Source organism: Nerophis ophidion, linkage group LG19 (genome assembly GCF_033978795.1).
Source record: "Nerophis ophidion isolate RoL-2023_Sa linkage group LG19, RoL_Noph_v1.0, whole genome shotgun sequence".
Lineage (NCBI taxonomy): Eukaryota > Metazoa > Chordata > Actinopteri > Syngnathiformes > Syngnathidae > Nerophis > Nerophis ophidion.
Window position 1 is genome coordinate 5287994 of NC_084629.1, and position 20159 is coordinate 5308152.

At 39.2% G+C, this 20159-nt stretch overlaps 1 protein-coding gene across 10 annotated transcripts in view; it reads right to left on the reverse strand.

Annotated features, from left to right (window-relative positions):
* LOC133537897 (muscleblind-like protein 2a) overlaps positions 1-15485 on the reverse strand; it is a 48832-nt gene extending 33347 nt beyond the window's left edge. For 3 of the 10 annotated variants that reach the window (XM_061879040.1, XM_061879041.1, XM_061879038.1), the window contains exon 1: positions 9463-9675. The gene's annotated coding sequence lies outside the window, so the exon portion shown is untranslated. Of the gene's footprint in view, positions 1-9462; positions 9686-15232 lie in introns of those variants that run through there. The other 7 variants (XM_061879037.1, XM_061879032.1, XM_061879033.1 and 4 more) reach the window with 6 other exon arrangements.
* Between the last annotated feature and the right edge of the window lie 4674 nt (positions 15486-20159).

The window sequence follows — 20159 nt, forward strand, 5'->3', positions numbered from 1 at the left end:
AGAATAGACCCCTAATAAAAATCCCTTTCAATCAAAAGTGGACCAGGAAATTTGATTTTTGACAGTAAATGTGTGTTGTTGTTTTTCAGAACTTAAAACACTTTGTAAAATATTACACTCTGTTCTTTGATCAAAATTAACATCAAATAATTGTGTACTTCACAATATCATCAACAAATTGCCGAGCAATTTAGAGTGACACATATACACGGATGTGTCGACATAAATTGATTGTGGCTGAAAGCGCAATAAAAACCCAGCTCTAAGATTTAGTCAATATTTGTAATTATCTTTACAACAGCCCCGTTGTGATCACATGTTGTTAGTTTGAGCGTAACTGTTACACTCTTTGTCCTCAGGCACACATACAGTGCTTTCATAAAGTCCATAATAAAGGGTAGAGAAAGCAAGATATGTACAAATTCATTACAACAGCTAACCGTTACAAATCTCCACCCGTTCGAGCAACAAAATATGATGTGTTCAGTATGCACGTTTCGCACAGACAAAATAGATTTAATCAGGCTCTTCTAATTGCCTCATATAGCTGGCATGTTGGAATGAATATTGACATAAAATGACTGATGAATCTGTTGTCTGTTTAAGCAAAAAAAAAAATGCATTGCTTCCAACAAACACTTGCCTAATAAACTAGGTTGATTAAGATAAGCTGTTTGAATGAACTAATACTGTCTGCAGAGCAGGAGCAGACATGGCATCAGCAAAACTGACATTTAAAATAGGGTTTATAGAGAATGTGTAAAACTGCTTAATATTTAATCAGTGATCAAATCATAGAGATCTACTGACAAGTAATAGAGTGCCCTTTTTGGAGGAGAAAATTGCAGGGCCAAAAAACAACATGAATTTTCTGTATAATGTAGCTTACTTTCATTTGAAATAAATGACTACTTCAACAATCTAGCATTAAATGCTTTGTATAAAGCCACAAAAACCAGACAGCCATAGTTGACATTAGGGCTGGGCGATATGGACGAAAAAGTACATTTTGATATATTTTTACTTAAACTCGATATTTGATATATATCTCAATATATTTTCCGGTGAACAATATTTATATAGAATATTCATATTTGAGCAAAATACACTGAAATTTAAGTGAATGACAACAGTACTGTAAGCAGTCAGTGGCACTTTTATTAACCCAGTTAGTCAGGATGTGTATTAACAGCACAGAAAATAAACTGTTAAAGTAGCACAGAAAACATAACATAAATGAAATAGAAAAATATTCCTTCTACGTAAAATAAATAACATACCTGTGCAAATCAATCAATCAATGAATCAATGTTTACTTATATAGCCCTGAATCACTAGTGTCTCAAAGGGCTGCACAAACCACAACACAAACCACTACGACATCCTCGGTAGGCCCACATAAGGGCAAGGAAAACTCACACCCAGTGGAACGTCGGTGACAATGATGACTATGACAACCTTGGAGAGGACGAAAGCAATGGATGTAGAGCGGGTCTAACATGATACTGTGAAAGTTCAATCCATAATGGATCGAACACAGTCGCGAGAGTCCAGTCCAAAGCGGATCCAACACAGCAGCGAGAGTCCTGTTCACAGCGGAGCCAGCAGGAAACCATCCCAAGCGGAGGCGGATCAGCAGCGCAGAAATGTCCCCAGCCGATACACAGGCAAGCAGTACATGGCCACCGGATCGCACCGGACCCCCTCCACAAGGGAGAGTGGGACATAGGAGAAAAAGAAAAGAAACGGCAGATCAACTGGTCTAAAAAGGGAGTCTATTTAAAGGCTAGAGTATACAAATGAGTTTTAAGGTGAGACTTAAATGCTTCTACTGAGGTGGTATCTCGAACTGTTACCGGGAGGGCATTCCAGAGTACTGGAGCCCGAACGGAAAACGCTCTATGGCCCGCAGACTTTTTTTGGGCTTTGGGAATCACTAACAAGCCGGAGTCCTTTGAACGCATATTTCTTGCCGGGACATATGGTACAATACAATCGGCAAGATAGAATGGAGCTAGACCGTGTAGTATTTTATACGTAAGTAGTAAAACCTTAAAGTCACATCTTAAGTGCACAGGAAGCCAGTGCAGGTGAGCCAGTACAGGCGTAATGTGAGCAAACTTTCTTGTTCTTGTCAAAAGTCTAGCAGCCGCATTTTGTACCAACTGTAATCTTTTAATGCTAGACATGGGGAGACCCGAAAATAATACGTTACAGTAATCGAGACGAGACGTAACAAACGCATGGATAATGATCTCAGCATCTTTAGTGGACAGAATGGAGTGAATTTTAGCGATATCACGGAGATGAAAGAAGGCCGTTTTAGTAACGCTTTTAATGTGTGACTCAAAGGAGAGAGTTGGGTCGAAGATAATACCCAGATTCTTTACCGCGTCGCCTTGTTTAATTGTTTGGTTGTCAAATGTTAGAGTTGTATTATTAAATAGAGGTCGGTGTCTAGCAGGACCGATAATCAGCATTTCCGTTTTTTTGGCGTTGAGTTGCAAAAAGTTAGCGGACATCCATTGTTTAATTTCATTAAGACAAATAATAATAAAAATAAAAAATAATACAAAATGTATCAAACTCAGATAAAAAATACACTTGCAGGCAGGCGCTTTTTAATTCCCAGTCGACGATGTAATGGACTGTCACACACGTACGGTTCTGGTCAGTACCAAGTAAGTGACTTGACTTAATTGTGAGACTATGATCTTGTTGTTTGTTTCAAAATGATTCAACGTTGAAATATAAACAGTAGAAATACCTAACAAAATGTCAGCTGCTGTCTTGTTGTAAAACACCAATGAAAATTAAATATCGCATTTAGACTGGCTATATTGTTGCAAAATTCATCACGTCTGCCACAATCATGTGTGTTCTTAAATGTGTATGCCACCTCTTCCAGTTTTGATTTGGGCTTAAATGGTAAACGACACAAATGAATGTGTTATCCAGATGCATACATTTGACCAAATGTGGCCAAGTAGACGCTTTGTGGGTTTCCTGGACGTCGTCTACATCGCTAAAAGAAAAATCTAAAGAAGAGAATCCCTCTGCCATCTTCCACTATTTTTTTTAATATATAAATCGCCCACTTGAAAATTCCCTCTTCTCTTCTACGACTCTCTTGTCTCTTGTTGTACCATGAATTGATTTACGTGGACCCCGACTTAAGCAACTTGAAAAACTTATTCAGGTGTTACCATTTAGTGGTCAATTGTACGGAATATATACTGTACTGTGCATTCTACTAATGAAAGTTTCAATCAATCAATCAAGTCATTTGGGAAATATGTTGTGATTTCCCTTCCTGGTTCCATGACCTGCCCGATGTTGCCTTTGATTGGCCTAATCTCAACCAATTGTGACTCATCATAGAAAACAACCAACCAATCCTGGATGTTCTTATACGTGCAAGCATGTCTTGGAAGGAGGAAGGGGAGGGGGTTAGTAGACCATGGAGGGAAGTGGGGGAGAACAAGGAACACAACAAATAAGCGGCGTTTGGTCATTTTAACGCGAAATACATTATATTGATATTATATTTTCTTAATTCATATCTTGTTTAAAAATATATCGATTTTTCTTACAAACTCGAGTATATTCTATGTATCACCTAGCTCTAGTTGACATTACGTGTTATGTTGTTTTGGCAGCAAACTAGTTGAGACTGAATCCGCAGCACCTCTACTGGTCACAGCCAAGTAGTGCACCCCAATTGTAAACTATCCATAAAATTAGAATGGACACTCAATGTGTTAGCAACTTGCACTTCAATAAATATGTAAGAGGTATTATTAATTGGAAAACCTGTCGGATGGTTCGTTTTCTTGTTGCCATCATTTTCCCGAAAAATTGCCATATTGACCTCGTTGATGGGCTCATCCTCCTCATTGGGTTTGGAGCTGCAATACTCCCACTAAGTGACATTTTATTTTGCAGTCATCTTTCGCCTCCTAATTTTGGTCACTTTACGGTGCTTCTAACTAGCGACTCGCGAGGTGCTGTCGCTGAACCAAGAGTGCTTTAATTAACAGTCTCCACCCCGCCTCCACCCACAGAAAAAAAGATTATGGATGATTGACAAGAGGGTTCACTTCGATCATTTAATTCTTCTATTTAACAAAACACACCCAGGTGCTTAGAGGAATGCACGGACTGAACCCTCCTGTGCCTTATTTGAAAGCAAAAAAACAAAGAAATCAAAACACACAGACATGACAATTTATCGATGCCAGCAAAACGATCAAGTTCATTTTCGTTTATTATTTGATTTACTGAATATTGGCCGAGGCCTTTGTGCCAGTCTTGTCTTTTGTTGCACTCTACAAAGTGTTTACACTCTTAGGGCCTGATCTACTAAAGGTGTGCGTATATTAAAACACGTGCAATATGTATAGCTCACACAGAAGAGTGTGTCTCTTAAGTGAGCAAAATAGAGAGCACAATCCATTTAGCTTGTCTGTCTTCATGAATATATTGTATGCTGATTAACAGAACGCCCATCATACTGGAAGGAGAACATGCAGATACAATTATTTAGCACACATAGTGTGATTCATCATGGATGAAACTGTTCTGCGGCCGCTTTTTTTCATCCGTGCAAACGGGCAGTTGTGCAGAAATGGCTTTGAGAAAGAAGGCGATTGTGCTTTGTCCTACATAAGCTTGTCAACATAAATCCATCCATCCATTTTCTACCGCTTATTCCCTTTCGGGGTCACGGGGGGCGCTGGCGCCTATCTCAGCTACAATCGGGCGGAAGGCGGGGTACACCCTGGACAAGTCGCCACCTCATCGCAGGGCCAACACAGATAGACAGACAACACTCACACTCACATTCACACACTAGGGCCAATTTAGTGTTGCCAATCAACCTATCCCCAGGTGCATGTCTTTGGAAGTGGGAGGAAGCCGGAGTACCCGGAGGGAACCCACGCATTCACGGGGAGAACATCCAAACCTCACACAGAAAGATCCTCAGCCTGGAATTGAACCCAGGACTGCAGGACCTTCGTATTGTGAGGCAGACGCACTAACCCCTCTTCCACCGTGAAGCCCGTCAACATAAATGGACTGTCATAAAATAAAAAGTATTAGACATACTGTCTATTCAGCAATATCATTTTCTAATTTTATAGCTGACGGATGTCTTAAGGGGCTGATTAAAAAAAAATTGATGCATTTTTGTGTATGCTCGCATTTTTTGTAATGACATTGTTTTGTTTTTTTAATACATACTGTATGAAAAAAGCTTCTTGCAAAATCCATGTATTACGTCTGGAGTGCACGCTCGCAGCTCTAAATGCGAGCGTGCACCTTTGGCGCGCTAAAAAAAAACAGGGCTCCATTGTAGATGGACTGCTTCTAAAATGTCTAGACAAAGGTAGGAGCTTGATAACATGAACGTGCAGTAAGGAGTGTCTCCATGTTGACAGCAAGTAGGACATGCAAACACTTCATTTAAATAAGGCGGTCTGCACCATGTTTGCAGTTGTTACCCATTGTACACACAGTCTTAGTAGATCACACGCAAGGCACCCATTAATTTTAACCACAACTTTATAGTTTGCACTAGTTTGGCGATGTGGCAAGAAAAAAAAAAGATCACAATTAATTTTTTCATATCATCCAAACTCTATTAATATCACAACTGATTTAGGGCCATCGTTTTGCTTCTTTTTAGGTACATTTTGTAAGGGTAAAAAGAACAATTTTTTTCCCTCTCAGTTATTTTTTTTTTTTTTGGCTTGTCATTACAAACATTCTGCAGTAAACAACGTATAATTGGTGTTGGAAATACTATAAGACTTTTATTTCAAATGATCATTTACTATACAACACTTTTAATGAGAAATTATTATTTATATTCTTTGATTACTTGTATGCATCAGTACTTCTCACCTGTGTTTTGTCAAACAAGCGGTGACCCAGATAGTGGAGTATTTAAAACTCAAATTCTGTGTCTTATATTGAATGAAAATAGTTTGTTTAAAGTGCAGTTTAAATTTGACGTTATGTTTTTATTTGTGTACCAACAAATAAAACCAGTTTCATGATTATTTCAGGAACAAAATGTTTTTTTATCCACAAACAAACAAAAAGAACACAGAGTGTTTTTTTTAATACAGGTACAGTTGTGTTTGTTACTCCAACAACAGGGACATATTTTTTTAGGGCACGTTATATTAGAGGAGTGGAATCATTCCAGACACATAAACAAAAAATCTGATTAAAACATATTTATATATAAAAATGCTTTTTCTGATTTAATTAGTGGGTGTGTTGTAGTGTTGTCCCGACACCAACATTTTGGTAGCTGTACCAAAAATTATTTCGATACTTTTCGGTACTTTTCAATACTTTTCTAAATAAAGGGGGCCACAAAAAAATTGCAATATTGGCTTTATTTTAACAAAAAAATCTTACGGTACATTAAACATATGTTTCTTATTGCAAGTTTGTCCTTACTTAAAATAGTGGACATACTATAAAACTTGTCTTTTAGTAGTAAGTAAACAAACAAAGGCTCTTAATTTAGTCTGCTGGGGCATGCAGTAACATATTGTGTCATTTTCCTTTCCATTATTTTGTCAAAATTACTAAGGACAAGTGGTAGAAAATGTATTATTAATCTACTTGTTAATTCACTGTTAATACTTACTTTCTCTTTTAACATGTTCTATCAACACTTCTGTTAAAATGTAATAATAATGTATCATTCCGTTGTTTGGATGCTTTACATTAGTTTTGTATGATACCACAAATTTGGGCATCAATCCGATACCAAGTCGTTAAAGGATAGTACATTGGTCATATTCAAAGTCCTTATGTGTCCAGGGACATATTTCCTGAGTTTATAAACATTATATGAATTAAAAAAAAAAAAAAAAAAAAAAAAGAATCATAGTAGTATCGACTAGATACGCGCCTGTGCTCGATATCATTACAGTGGATGTTAGGTGTAGATCCACCAAAGGTGTTTGTTTACATGTTGACGCCGGTGAGCTACGGTGTGTAGTGAAGCATGTTTAGAGATTCCTCATCCTGCAGGGATGATACTTGTAAGAAACGTACTTTATTTGTTGCCATGGAGACAAGGATTTGTGATTTAGAAGTAGCTACAACACTGCCAACTGGGGCTGGACTTTAGCCGCTAGCTAGCTTACCATGTCTTAAAGCACTTCTTTCGATGGGCGTTTCAATGTTATAACTTCACCTTTATCGTTAGTTTTTAAGCGGAAATGCGTCCGTTCTCCATTTTCTTTCTACACACTGTGTATGTGTGTAAGTACTCCGTGATTGTGTGCTGCCGAACATGCTCATCTACTCGTAAACCAGCAATGACACGATGTGACGATGATGTGGGCGCAGGGCCGTATGGTACTGAATATGATTAATTAGTATCGCGGTACTATACTAATACCAGTAAACCGTACAACCCTAGTGTGTTGATTCTCCTAGTCGGTACCAAAACAGTCACATAGACGTTCTCTGAGTGCCTGCCAGTCCACATTTGGGGCAGGATTACTAGTGAGCTGCAGAAGATAGTGAAAGTAAAGATCACACACACGGGATTACAGTCAATAAAGGTGGATTGTTCCGTGCAGGATAATACCAAGCATCGTTGCTTCCCTACTGTTTACTATTTCTAACAGACTTTTCTGCCATGTTCGATCGAGGAAATATGCAAAGAGCTATTCGCCATGATCAAACTCGATTTAATCGCGATCAAGGATCAAAATCATATAATCAGCCAGCTCTAGTTTGCACACAAGGTCCAGCGCCGAGATCAGGCCCCAAGTTTTGTACCTATTACACAATAGCTGTTTGATTCTGATGTAAATCATAGTTGTGGTTTTCATTACCAACTTTGGAGGTGTTGAAATCATGTAATATCTCTAATTCTAATAAATAGCATGCACTGTATATGGAATATCCAATGGAAATTCACATCGAGCCAGTCTGTTTTGAAAAGTGGAGCCTTACTTTAGAGTAGGGGTAGGGAACCTATGGCTCTCGAGGCAAATGGGGTTCTTTTGATGACTGCATCTGGCTCTCAGATAAATATTTGCTTAACACGATAAGTAATGAATAGTTCCGCTGGTAATCAGTGTTAGAGAAGATGTTCAAAATAATCAATCAATGTTTACTTATACTTATATAGCCCTAAATCACTAGTGTCTCAAAGGGCTGCACAAACCACAACACAAACCACTACGACATCCTCGTTAGGCCCACATAAGGGCAAGGAAAACTCACACCCAGTGGGACGTCGGTGACAATGATGACTATGAGAACCTCGGAGAGGACGAAAGCAATGGATTGCATTTTAATCCATCCATCCGTTTTCTACCGCACCTGTTCAAGAAATCGCATTAATGGTAAGAAGAATTGTATTTATTATCGGTTAGCTTCAGAATACCAATGTCATTAAAAAGAATATGAGACTTATTATACTCTGAAAATGTTGATCTTACTTAAAAATGCACGCTTGTAGTTGTATTCAGTGGTAATAAAATATTATATGGCTCTCACGGAAATACGATTTTAAATATTTGGCTTTCATGGCTCTCTCAGCCAAAAAGGTTCCTGACCCCTGCTTTAGAGCATGCTTGCTTTGTTTGCATGGAAAACTGTATCATTACCTTGAGGCAGTTTGCCACGAATACGCCTGTTTGTCCGCCAAATAAGTTGACCCGGTGCAGTGATCTCATGTGGCAAAAAAGTTATTAAAATATGGTATCGTTTGATTTTATGCAAATTTGTAATCAGTAGTAGCCTACCAGCGAAATTCGGTCAGTGCTAAAAGAAGTAAAGAATTGGGTGCCCATCCCTAATTAAGACTAATCACTAATCCTAACATCGGCAGCAAATTCCACAAAATGCAACAATCATTTATATAACTTGTAGGTTATTTTAAAAATGTATTTGTTGTTCTCCCTAATTGAATCTTTACCCCTAATAAACACATGGACACTTCTGCAGTTGAGTAAAGAAAAGCCATTGGGAACTTTATGAGAACCACAGGCTACAAGCGTAGTAGGACGTCAAATAAAAGGCAACAATGTCCCATTAATTGTGACTGGGTGTGCCACAATTAGACACCCTTCACAGTAGTGCGTCAAGTAGGTTTACTTTAGGTTAAGACAAAGTCTAAAGACTATGTGACTTAGTCAAACACGGGACAGGATGCACAGTCCTCTACACTTTGTCTTGACACACACAGGAAGTTGACAGTTCCACTGGAAAAAATGTATTTGTGGTATTTTAAAGTGTATTGTAAGAAGTTACTCTAGTGGAAAATAGGGCGTAGCTAACATCAAGACTGAATTAGGCTTAAGATTTGGCTGATCGTGGACTAAGACCTTACTGTCGCATGCCATCGTGAAATCCCATCGCACACAAGAGAACATTCCTTTGGGCACATAAGTCAGGAAATGAGTCCAGCCAACCTACCTTAGTGCTCTCACTTAAAGGCAGCACTTCCAAATGTAGGATTGGGGGGGAAAAAAACCTTTAAAAGATACGCACGGTCAAAGCCGATCCATCTCTTTACCTAAAGTATCTGTACTCTGGACATTTTCTCCTCAACAACAGTGAAACCAGAGCGTCCCATGAACTCCAGGCTGCAACATTCCCAGCCTTCCCCCCCTTCCTGCCTGGAAGGCCCTCCCAGTGTGGGATTAGCCAATGGGAAAGGAGAACAGAATACACAGTCAAGAGTGAAAGCCGGATAAACAGCTTGCAGCAAAACACTGCTGGCTGGAATAAAACTTCCTTCAGAAGGGAGGACGGATAGAAGAACGGGAGGAGAGGAAGTAAAAAAATAATTGTCGTATCTTTTTTGCAGTTGTATTCCTTTTTTATTATTGTTATTATTTTGTGTATTGTTCCCACACTACCATTGCTTTTTTGTGTCACTTTTGATATGGTTTTGTCTTGGCTTACTTGCTTTTTTGCATCTGATCAAGCCACAACAATCTGACTTTCTTCTTCTTTTTTAAGTGTGAACAGCGGGGAGGTCCCTGGGAGGTAATCTCGTGATCACTTCCTGAGGATCCTTGATGCCGAGGAATATTCATCCATCTTGCTATGGTCTGGATCGTCGGCTGATCCTGAGCCAGTGCGGAATGAATGGATATATACAATATCTGGGTACTTTTTCCTAATAATGTCTATACCAGTGGTTCTTAACTTTGTTGGAGGTACCAAACCTTACCGGTTTCATATGCGCATTCACGGAACCCTTCTTTAGTGAAAAATTATTTTATTTTTTCAATTTCAAGACAGTTATATATACAATTTTATGTTTTTGGTAACACTTTAGTATGGGGAACATACTCTAAGTAACAGAGACTTAGTTTAAGAGTTATTTGGACACTAGGGGAACATATTCTAAGTAACAAAGACTTAATTTAAAGTTAATTGGTTAGGGTTAGAGGGTTAGGGTTATAATAAGGCCATGCCGAGAATAAGACATTAATAAGTACTTAATGACTAGTTAAGAGCCAATATGTTACTAATTTGCATGTTAATAAGCAACTAATTAATGGTGAATATGTTCCCCATACTAAAGTGTTACCATGGTTTTTTTTACTGGTGCACAAAATGAACTGTACATGAACGTCACCTTGTTCAAACAACAAAACCAACACAGTGCATAAACTCAAAACAAGTTACACACCTGCAAATCAGTGTGACGTCTGCTCCTGCCGTATCCATAATACGCTGATAGGGAGAAGTTTTTATTTACAAGATGAGTCGGGTGTTTTGACCTCCATCGAACCATGAATTGATTAACGTGGACCCCGACTTAAACAAGTTGAAAAACTTATTCGGGTGTTACCATTTAGTGGTCAATTGTACGGAATATGTACTGAACTGTGCAATCTACTAATAAAAGTATCAATCAATCAATCAAAAAAAAAACCTTGAGGCCGACTCACCGAACCCCTATGGTTCGATCGAACCCAGGTTAAGAACCACTGGTCTATACTGTAAACCTTGAGTTGTTAAAGCCCAAGGGCACCTTTCTCCTCAAGTGTGCACATGAGTGTGGATGAGTGGATGTGTGCATGTATGAAGGGTCTGAGTGAGGAAAGTATGATTGTCAAATGTGATTTTATCTGTAAAAGTCAATAAAATATATTTGCAGGAGGAGGGAGGACGGAATGCCTTGCTGCTGGAAATTAAGAATGCATAAGTGTAACATATTTAAAAGAATATACACTATATTACCCAAAGTATTCAGCCACCGATCCAAATGACCAGAATCAGGTGTAAAAATCAAGCACTTAGGCATGGAGACTGTTTCTACAAACTTATGAAAGAATGGGGCGCTCTCAGGAGCTCAGTGATTTCCAACATGGAATTGTCATAGGTTGCCACCTGTGCAACAAATCCAGTCGTGAAATTTCCTCACTCCTAAATATTCCAAATTCAACTGTCGGCTTTATTATAAGAAAATGGAAGAGTTTGGGAACAACAGCAACTCAGCCACCAAGTGGTAGGCCACGTAAACTGACAGAGAGGGGTGAGCGGATGCCGAAGCGCGTAGTGCGAAGAGGTTGCCAACTTTCTGCACAGTCGGTTGTTACAGAGCTCCAAAGTTCATGTGCCCTTCCAATTAGCCCACGTACAGTACGCAGAGAGCTTTATGGAATGGGTTTCCATGGCCGATCAGCTGTGTCTAAGCCATACATCACCAAGTCCAATGCAAAGCGTCGGATGCAGAGGTGTGAAGCACGTTGCTACTGGACTCTAGAGCAGTGGAGACGCGTTCTCTGGAATGATTAAATCACGCTTTTCCATCTGGCAATCTGATGGACCAGTCTGGGTTTGGAGGTTGCCAGGAGAAAGTTGGTGGAGGTGGGATTATGGTGTGGGGTTGTTCTTCAGGATTTGTGCTTCCAGTAAAAGGAACTTCGAATACTCCAGGATACCAAAACATTTTGGATAATTCCATGCTCCCAACTTTATGGGAACAGTATGAAGTGGGCCCATTCCTCTTCCAAAAATGACTGTGCAACAATGCACAAAGCAAAGTCCATAAAGACATGGATGTCAGAGTCTGGTGCGGATGATCTTGACTGGCCTGCACAGAGTCCTGACCTGAACCCGATAGAACACCTTTGGGATGAATTAGAACGGCGACTGAGAGCCAGGTCTTCTCGACCCACATCGGTGTGTGACCTCACCAATGCGCTTTTGGAAGAATGGTGGAAAATTCCTACAAAAACACTCCGCAAACCTTGTGGACAGCCTTCCCGGAAGAGTTGAAGCTCTATTAACTGCAAAAGGTGGACCGACATCATATTGAACCCTATGGGTTAGGAATGGCTTCACGGTGGCAGAGGGGTTAGTGCGTCTGCTTCACAATACAAAGTTCCTGCAGTCCTGGGTTCAAATCCAGGCTCGGGATCTTTCTGTGTGGAGTTTGCATGTTCTCCCCGTGAATGCGTGGGTTCCCTCCGGGTACTCCGGCTTCCTCCCACTTCCAAAGACATGCACCTGGGGATAGGTTGATTGGCAACACTAAATTGGCCCTAGTGTGTGAATGTGAGTGTGAATGTCGTCTGTCTATCTGTGTTGGCCCTGCGATGAGGTGGCGACTTGTTCAGGGTGTACCCCGCCTTCCGCCAGATTGTAGCTGAGATAGGCGCGAGGGCGCCCCGCGACACCAAAAGGGAATAAGCGGTAGAAAATGGATGGATGGATGGGTTAGGAATGGGATGACACTTCAAGTTCATATGTGAGTCAAGGCAGGTGGCCAAATACTTTTGACAATATAGTGTGTGTGTGTGTGCGTATATATATATATATATATATATGTACATCCTTTTCAAGTGTGTGTGACAGTAAGTGTATTCAATGTACACTTCATACGTCTAAATGTCATCAGCAGAACAAATACACCAGGGGTGGACTTCATATTTGCCATGACCAAATAAGGCATTTCCTTTATCAGTTCTCAGGAAGACTGCACATTCACGTACGTTATGACACATATATACTTATAGTATTCATTTATATGAACATGTTACGCTGCATTAGCGTGCCAGCCTAAAACATACACTTACACCTAATCAGGATTATTATTTTTGAATAATTAGACGTTTGCTTAAAGGCCTACTGAAACCCACTACTACCGACCACGCAGTCTGATAGTTTATATAACAATGATGAAATCTTAACATTTCAACACATGCCAATACGGCCTTTTTAATTTACTAAATTGCAATTTTAAATTTACCGCAAAGTGTCCTGTTGAAAAGGTTGCGGTATGATGATGCGTGTGTTTGACAGCCCGATGGAAGCTATAAGTAGTCTGCTTTAATCGCATAATTACACAGTATTCTGGACATCTGTGTTGCTGAATCTTTTGCAATTTGTTCAATTAATAATGGAGACGTCAAAGTAGAAAGATGGAGGTGGGAAGCTTTTAGCCTTTAGCCACACAAACACAGCCGTTGTTTCCTTGTTTAAAATTCCCGAAGGTGAAGCTTTACTATGGAACAGAGCGGTCAAGCGAACATGGATCCCGACCACATGTCAACCGGCAGGTTTCGGTGAGAAAATTGTGGTAATAGGTTGGATCGGTTGTGAGCGGAGCTTGCGTCCTCCTGCAGCAGCTGCGGACTATTACCTCCTCCCACCATAGACACTGGCGGTCACCACACCCCTCCGACTTTCAGGTACTATATAATCTCACTAAAACACTAGTAACACAATAGGCAGATAAAGGATTTTCCAGAATTATCCTAGTAAATATGTCTAATAACATCTGAATCGCTCCCACTGGCCTCGTCTTTTTTCTTTTCTTCTTCTAGTCCGTCAGTTGTTTTTTTCCCTTGGCCTCAGTCTGCAACTCCTCTCCAGGGCCCAGGCTAAAACCGATTTATTTAATTTTATTTTAATCTTCAATTTTTTTCTCCCATTCCCCCCATTGTTTCCCTGTATCTCATCTTTTTTGTAAGGGGCGCTGGAAGCCGGCAGACCCGTCAGCGATCCTGTTCTGTCTCCCTGTAATGTTTGTCTGATCTTGAATGGGATTGTGCTGAAAATTGTAATTTTCCCGAAGGAACTCTCCTGACGGAATATATAAAGTACTATCTTATCTATCCATCCATCCATCCATTTTCTACCGCTTATTCCCTTTTGGGGTGGCGGGGGGCGCTGGCGCCTATCTCAGCTACAATCGGGCGGAAGGCGGGGTACACCCTGGACAAGTCGCCACCTCATCGCAGGGCTAACACAGATAGACAGACAACATTCACACTCACATTCACACACTAGGGCCAATTTAGTGTTGCCAATCAACCTATCCCCAGGTGCATGTCTTTGGAAGTGGGAGGAAGCCGGAGTACCCGGAGGGAACCCACGCATTCACGGGGAGAACATGCAAACTCCACACAGAAAGATCCCGAGCCTGGATTTGAACCCAGGACTGCAGGACCTTCATATTGTGAGGCAGACGCACTAACCCCTCTGCCCCCGTGAAACCCACTATCTTATCTAATCTAATCTAATTCACTCTCACTATCCTCATCCACGAATCTTTCATCCTCGCTCAAATTAATGGGGAAATTGTCGATTTCCCGGTCCGAATCGCTCTAGCTGCTGGTGGCCATGATTGTAAACAATGTGAGGATGTGAGGAGCTCTACAACTGGTGACATCACGCGCACATCGTCTGCTACTTCCGGTAGAGGAAAGGCTTTTTGATTAACGACCAAAAGTTGCGAACTTTATCGTGGACGTTCTCTACTGAATCCTTTCAGCAAAAATATGGCAATATTGCGAAATGATCAAGTATGACACATAGAACGGACCTGCTATCCCCGTTGAAATAAGAAAATCTCATTTCAGTAGGCCTTTAAATAATAAAACTGCAAGGCTAGAACGGTTAATGTACAACTCATCAACGTGGGCACAATTTAACCTCGATGAAAACAGTCACTGCTTCATTGGTAAGACTTAGACAATGATTACACATGGAACATTCTCGAAAAAAAAAAAAAAAAACGACGACGTTTCATTTTATATAAGATAACGTCGGCGAAGACAACAAGCCAGTCATCATTTTAACGTCACCGCCCTCTTTATAGTTGGATATTGTTTAACATCGGGCGTGTTGCGAAGACAGCATTTTAATTGACATCCCGCAAGCTGCGCCTGTATGTGAGCACTTAGCCACATGCTAACTGCTAGCTCCGGAAGTTGCTTACCTCATCGCCGTGGATGGAGCCGCTGCTGCCCGCCGCAGGAAGGGCGAACACGGACTAGTCGGACACACGGACACGGCGAGTGCGATTTGGGCGGAAATGACCCGCTCGACAAGCCCGAGTGGTTTTAATAAATGTCGACTTAATGCCTTATAAGGCTACCGGATGTCATTCCCAACAGCTATTACTTTGTGACATTACACTGATTTGAGCAACAAGCTATTGACAGCTTACTGTACGGGCTTCAATGTGATGTCACACGGATGGGGGGTGTGTGTGGAAAATATACGACACTTAAACAACGTATAATCCACCTTAAAGATTTTAAATTAGGTATAGTGCAAAACTAATATATAAAAATTACCGTTTGTATTAATTGTATCAAAAATATCTACACATTGAGCGGCTTTATTTGTTTTCATCCAGCAACACCCCTCTATCACAACCAAATGGTTGAGTCCAAACCTATGCCGTGAGGCTAGAAGGGCAAAGGGTTTCCTTCTTGTTGCCAAGGCAACAGCAATAAATCCATTGAAATGTATTATCATTATTTGATATTATTTGGAATCATCATTATTATTTCATGGTAACTGCAAATTAATCGCTGAATCTTACATTGACACATACATACTAGCATGTAATTAAGAAAATACCAAACTATATATGGCATTAGAAGTCAAATGTATTCTCCGAATAGAATAACAATAACATGGGTGCAATAGATGTTTAATGGTAACTTTTATTAATAGACCGCGATGGAGCGAAATGCATATCGTGTCTTATCAAGGTCAAATGAGACAGCCGCTAATCCAAACACGCAGAGTGGAATTGTGGGTTTAAATGATAATAAATGGGTTGTACTTGTATAGCGCTTTTTGACACTACTTCCACATTTACCCATTCACACACACATTCACACACTGATGGAGGGAGCTGCCATGCAAGGCGCTAACCAGCACCCATCAGGAGCAAGGGTGAAGTGTCTTGCTCAGGACACAACGGACGTGACAAGGTTGGTACTAGGTGGGGATTGAACCAGGGACCCTCAGGTTGCGCACGGCCACTCTAGCACTGCGCCACATGTTATTAATTATATTTACATCTTTATACAATATTCAATGAATCAGAATGTGTGTCATTATACAGATATACACTTTAGATGTGACTTTAAGGTTTTACTACTTATGTATAAAATACTACATGGTCTATCTTGCCGATTGTATTGTACCATATGTCCCGGCAACAAATCTGCGTTCAAAGGACTCCGGCTTATTAGTGATTCCCAGAGCCCAAAAAAAGTTTTCGGGCTAAAGAGCGTTTTCCGTTCGGGCTCCAGTACTCTGGAATGCCCTCCCGGTAACAGTTCGAGATGCCACCTCAGTAGAAGCATTTAAGTCTCACCTTAAAACTCATTTGTATACTCTAGCCTTTAAATAGACCCCCTTTTTAGACCGGTTGATCTGCCGTTTCTTTTCTTTTTCTCCTCTGTCCCCCTCTCCCTTGTGGAGGGGGTCCGGTCCGGTGGCCATGGATGAAGTACTGGCTGTCCAGAGTCGGGACCCAGGATGGACCGCTCGCCTGTGTATCGGCTGGGGGACATCTCTGCGCTGCTGATCCGCCTCCGCTTGGGATGGTTTCCTGTTGGCTCCACTATGGACGGGACTCTCGCTACTGTTTTGGATCCACTTTGGACTGGACTCTCACGGTTGTGTTGGAGCCACTATGGATTGAACTTTCACAGTATCATGTTAGACCCGCTCGACATCCATTGCTTTGCCCACATATGCGGTCCTCTCCAAGGTTTCTCACAGTCATCATTGTCACTGTCACCGACGTCCCACTGGGTGTGAGTTTTCCTTGCCCTTATGTGGGCTCTACCGAGGATGTCGTTGTGGTTTGTGTTGTGGTTTGTGCAGCCCTTTGAGACACTAGTGATTTAGGGCTATGTAAATAAACATTGATTGATTGGTTGATTGATTGATACTAGCATGTAATTAAGAAAATACCAAACTATATATGGCATTAGGAGTCAAATGTATTTTCTGAATAGAATGACAATAACATGGGTGCAATAGATGTTTAATGGTAACTTTTATTAATAGATGGGGCGAAATGCACATCGTGTCTTATCACATCCTGTTTGTTTTTTTGTTTTCCCTAGTTCCTGGTGGCACTTCCTGTTTTGTTTACGTTGCCATAGTCACATATTAGTGTCACCTGCATCTTGTTTTTTACGCACACCTGCCTTGTGATTACGTTCCTCTATTTAGGCCTGCCTTCTTTGTTCATTCTTTCTCACATTCTAGTTTCTGTTCGATGCAACATGTGACGTCGCTGATTCCTATTGTGGTAAAAGACTTTTTTGTACTCGTTAGCTTCCACGCTATTCCTCTGTTTATTTCCCGAGCTCACATGCGAGCGCCTTTAGTTCCTTCTAGCTCCCATGCTAGTTCTGTTTGTTTTGTCTCCAGTGCTTTTGTGCAAGTTTTTCTGTTCCTAATCTGTTTTGTTAGTATTAATAAATCATGTTTTCTTGCCTTTACGCTGTGTCCAAGTCCGACTTCATCATTCGAGAGAACGAATGCCAGCCAAGTGTCACAATACCAAATGAATGAAAATACTAGGATTTGTTATTACACCGGTTCGATTCTGAATTTGTGGTTGCTGATACAATTCATGTACAATATTATTTTTTTTAGAACGATACGATCCTAAACCATTCAGTTAGTTAAAATCCATGCAGTGACTTTTTAGCAGAAAAAAAATCAACCTGTTTGACTGTAAAATAAATACTGGATACTGGACATTGCAGGTGAAGTTTCCCATATTTCTGTTATTTCTTGTAAGAAAATTAAGTATAGATTAATTATGGATACAAACAAGCGAAATAAATACTGAATACTGGACATTGAAGGTGAAGTTTCCCATATTTCTGTTATTTCTTGTAAGGAAATGAGGTATAGATTAATTATGGATACAAACAAGCAAGTTAACAACAATGAATAGCCAATGCATTCACATTTTATTTGAATAAAGTGCAACCAACACGTTAGTTTGAATTAACCCAGGGGTCGGCCACCCATCCATCCATCCATTTTCTACCGCTTATTCCCTTTCGGGGTCGCGGGGGGCGCTGGCGCCTATCTCAGTTAAAAGATTCATATTGGACCACATTTTTTTAATTAAAAAATGAATACAATTGAAAAACACAAAGTATGTAAAAATAATGTATATGAATAATACTATAATAATATTTTTAGTATTCTGTTTGTTTGTTTTTAATGAATTTGATCGAGTCATAACGAAAGTGCTCGTCAGCAAACAGTAACCGCATCCAGTGTCACAAAAATGCCGAAGTCAGCATAAAATTGCTCCCTGTGAGAGAAATGAGTCATGTGACGACAATGTTCCGCAAACAAACCTTACTGGTTATTCCTTTGACTTCATTGTGCTTTTATTACCATATCATACAGCATATAATAGTCACTCACGGTCACTTTCCTTCTACTTCCATGCTCATGTGTCACATAAATGTCCCGAAATCTTCATAGTTTACATTTAGAAATGCTTACTTGGCTTTTGTATGAAAAGCTCGACACAAGTCACTGCCTCTTCTGTAATGTCCTGAAAAGACAACTTGACAAGGACGACGACCCTCTTGTGGCACATCATCAAATGTGGACTGCTCTGTATTTATTATAAACTTACTGTACAAGCATCACTTCAGTATTACAAGAGCCATGTAATTCAGCACAGAAAATAATAATGAATTGTTTTAAGTGTTTTAATGTAAAAGGTGAAAACAAAAAGGTGCCATTTTATTCAAAAATATTTTTTTTTAACACTTTAAATTCAGATTTTATTTGTGTTGTATTTTCTTTCTTCATTTGGAGCAATGGATTCACCTGTGTTGTGTCGTTTTGTGTTCAGAACGGCAATACTCAATAATGACCAGCAGATGTCAGTGTCGTCTTTTGTATTGACCCTACGTCGTGGCAATGGGGAGACGATTTATGAAAGTTTATTTATGCTTTATTGTGGATTAACAAATAAACTATTAGCCATAAAAAGAAGGAACAGTAATGTACAAAAACTATTTAAACAGTAGAATTGATAATAATAATAATAATAATAATAATAAGGTCATCACCAATATTATTAATTTGATTTATTATATAGTTAAATTAGATTTCTTTAGTAAACATTTTACAAATGTTACTTATGATACTGTATACAAATAATATATTACTATACATAATTAGATTTTTTTTGTATTAAACTAAATATATTGTTATGAGAACATACTTTAAAATGCAGTTTAGATTGACAAAAATCGCCCCATATATATATATATATATATATATATATATATATATATTGTATATTGTATATATATTATATAGTTAAATTAGATTTAACTCTATAAGTATAGTTATAGTATTACATATATATGTATATATACTTATACTATAATTATATTACATATAAGTATATATGTAATATATGCACATATATATATGCAGTTATATATGCAAATAAATGCACATATATATTCATACATGCATATATTAATACATGCATATATGTATACATGCATATATATACATATATGTACATATATATGCATATATACATATATATGTGAATATATATATATATATACATACATACATATATGTATATGTATAGATGTATATGAAATAGTATCTCATATATATGTGTGTATACATATATGTGTATATATTATTACATATTTTCATATATAACTATATCTACAAATTTATAATTGTTACATACATACAGTATGTATATATATATATATGTATATATATATATATATGTGTATGTATATGAATGTATATATACATGAGATACTCTTTCATATACATATATATGTATGTATGTATCTATATGAAATAGTATCTCATAT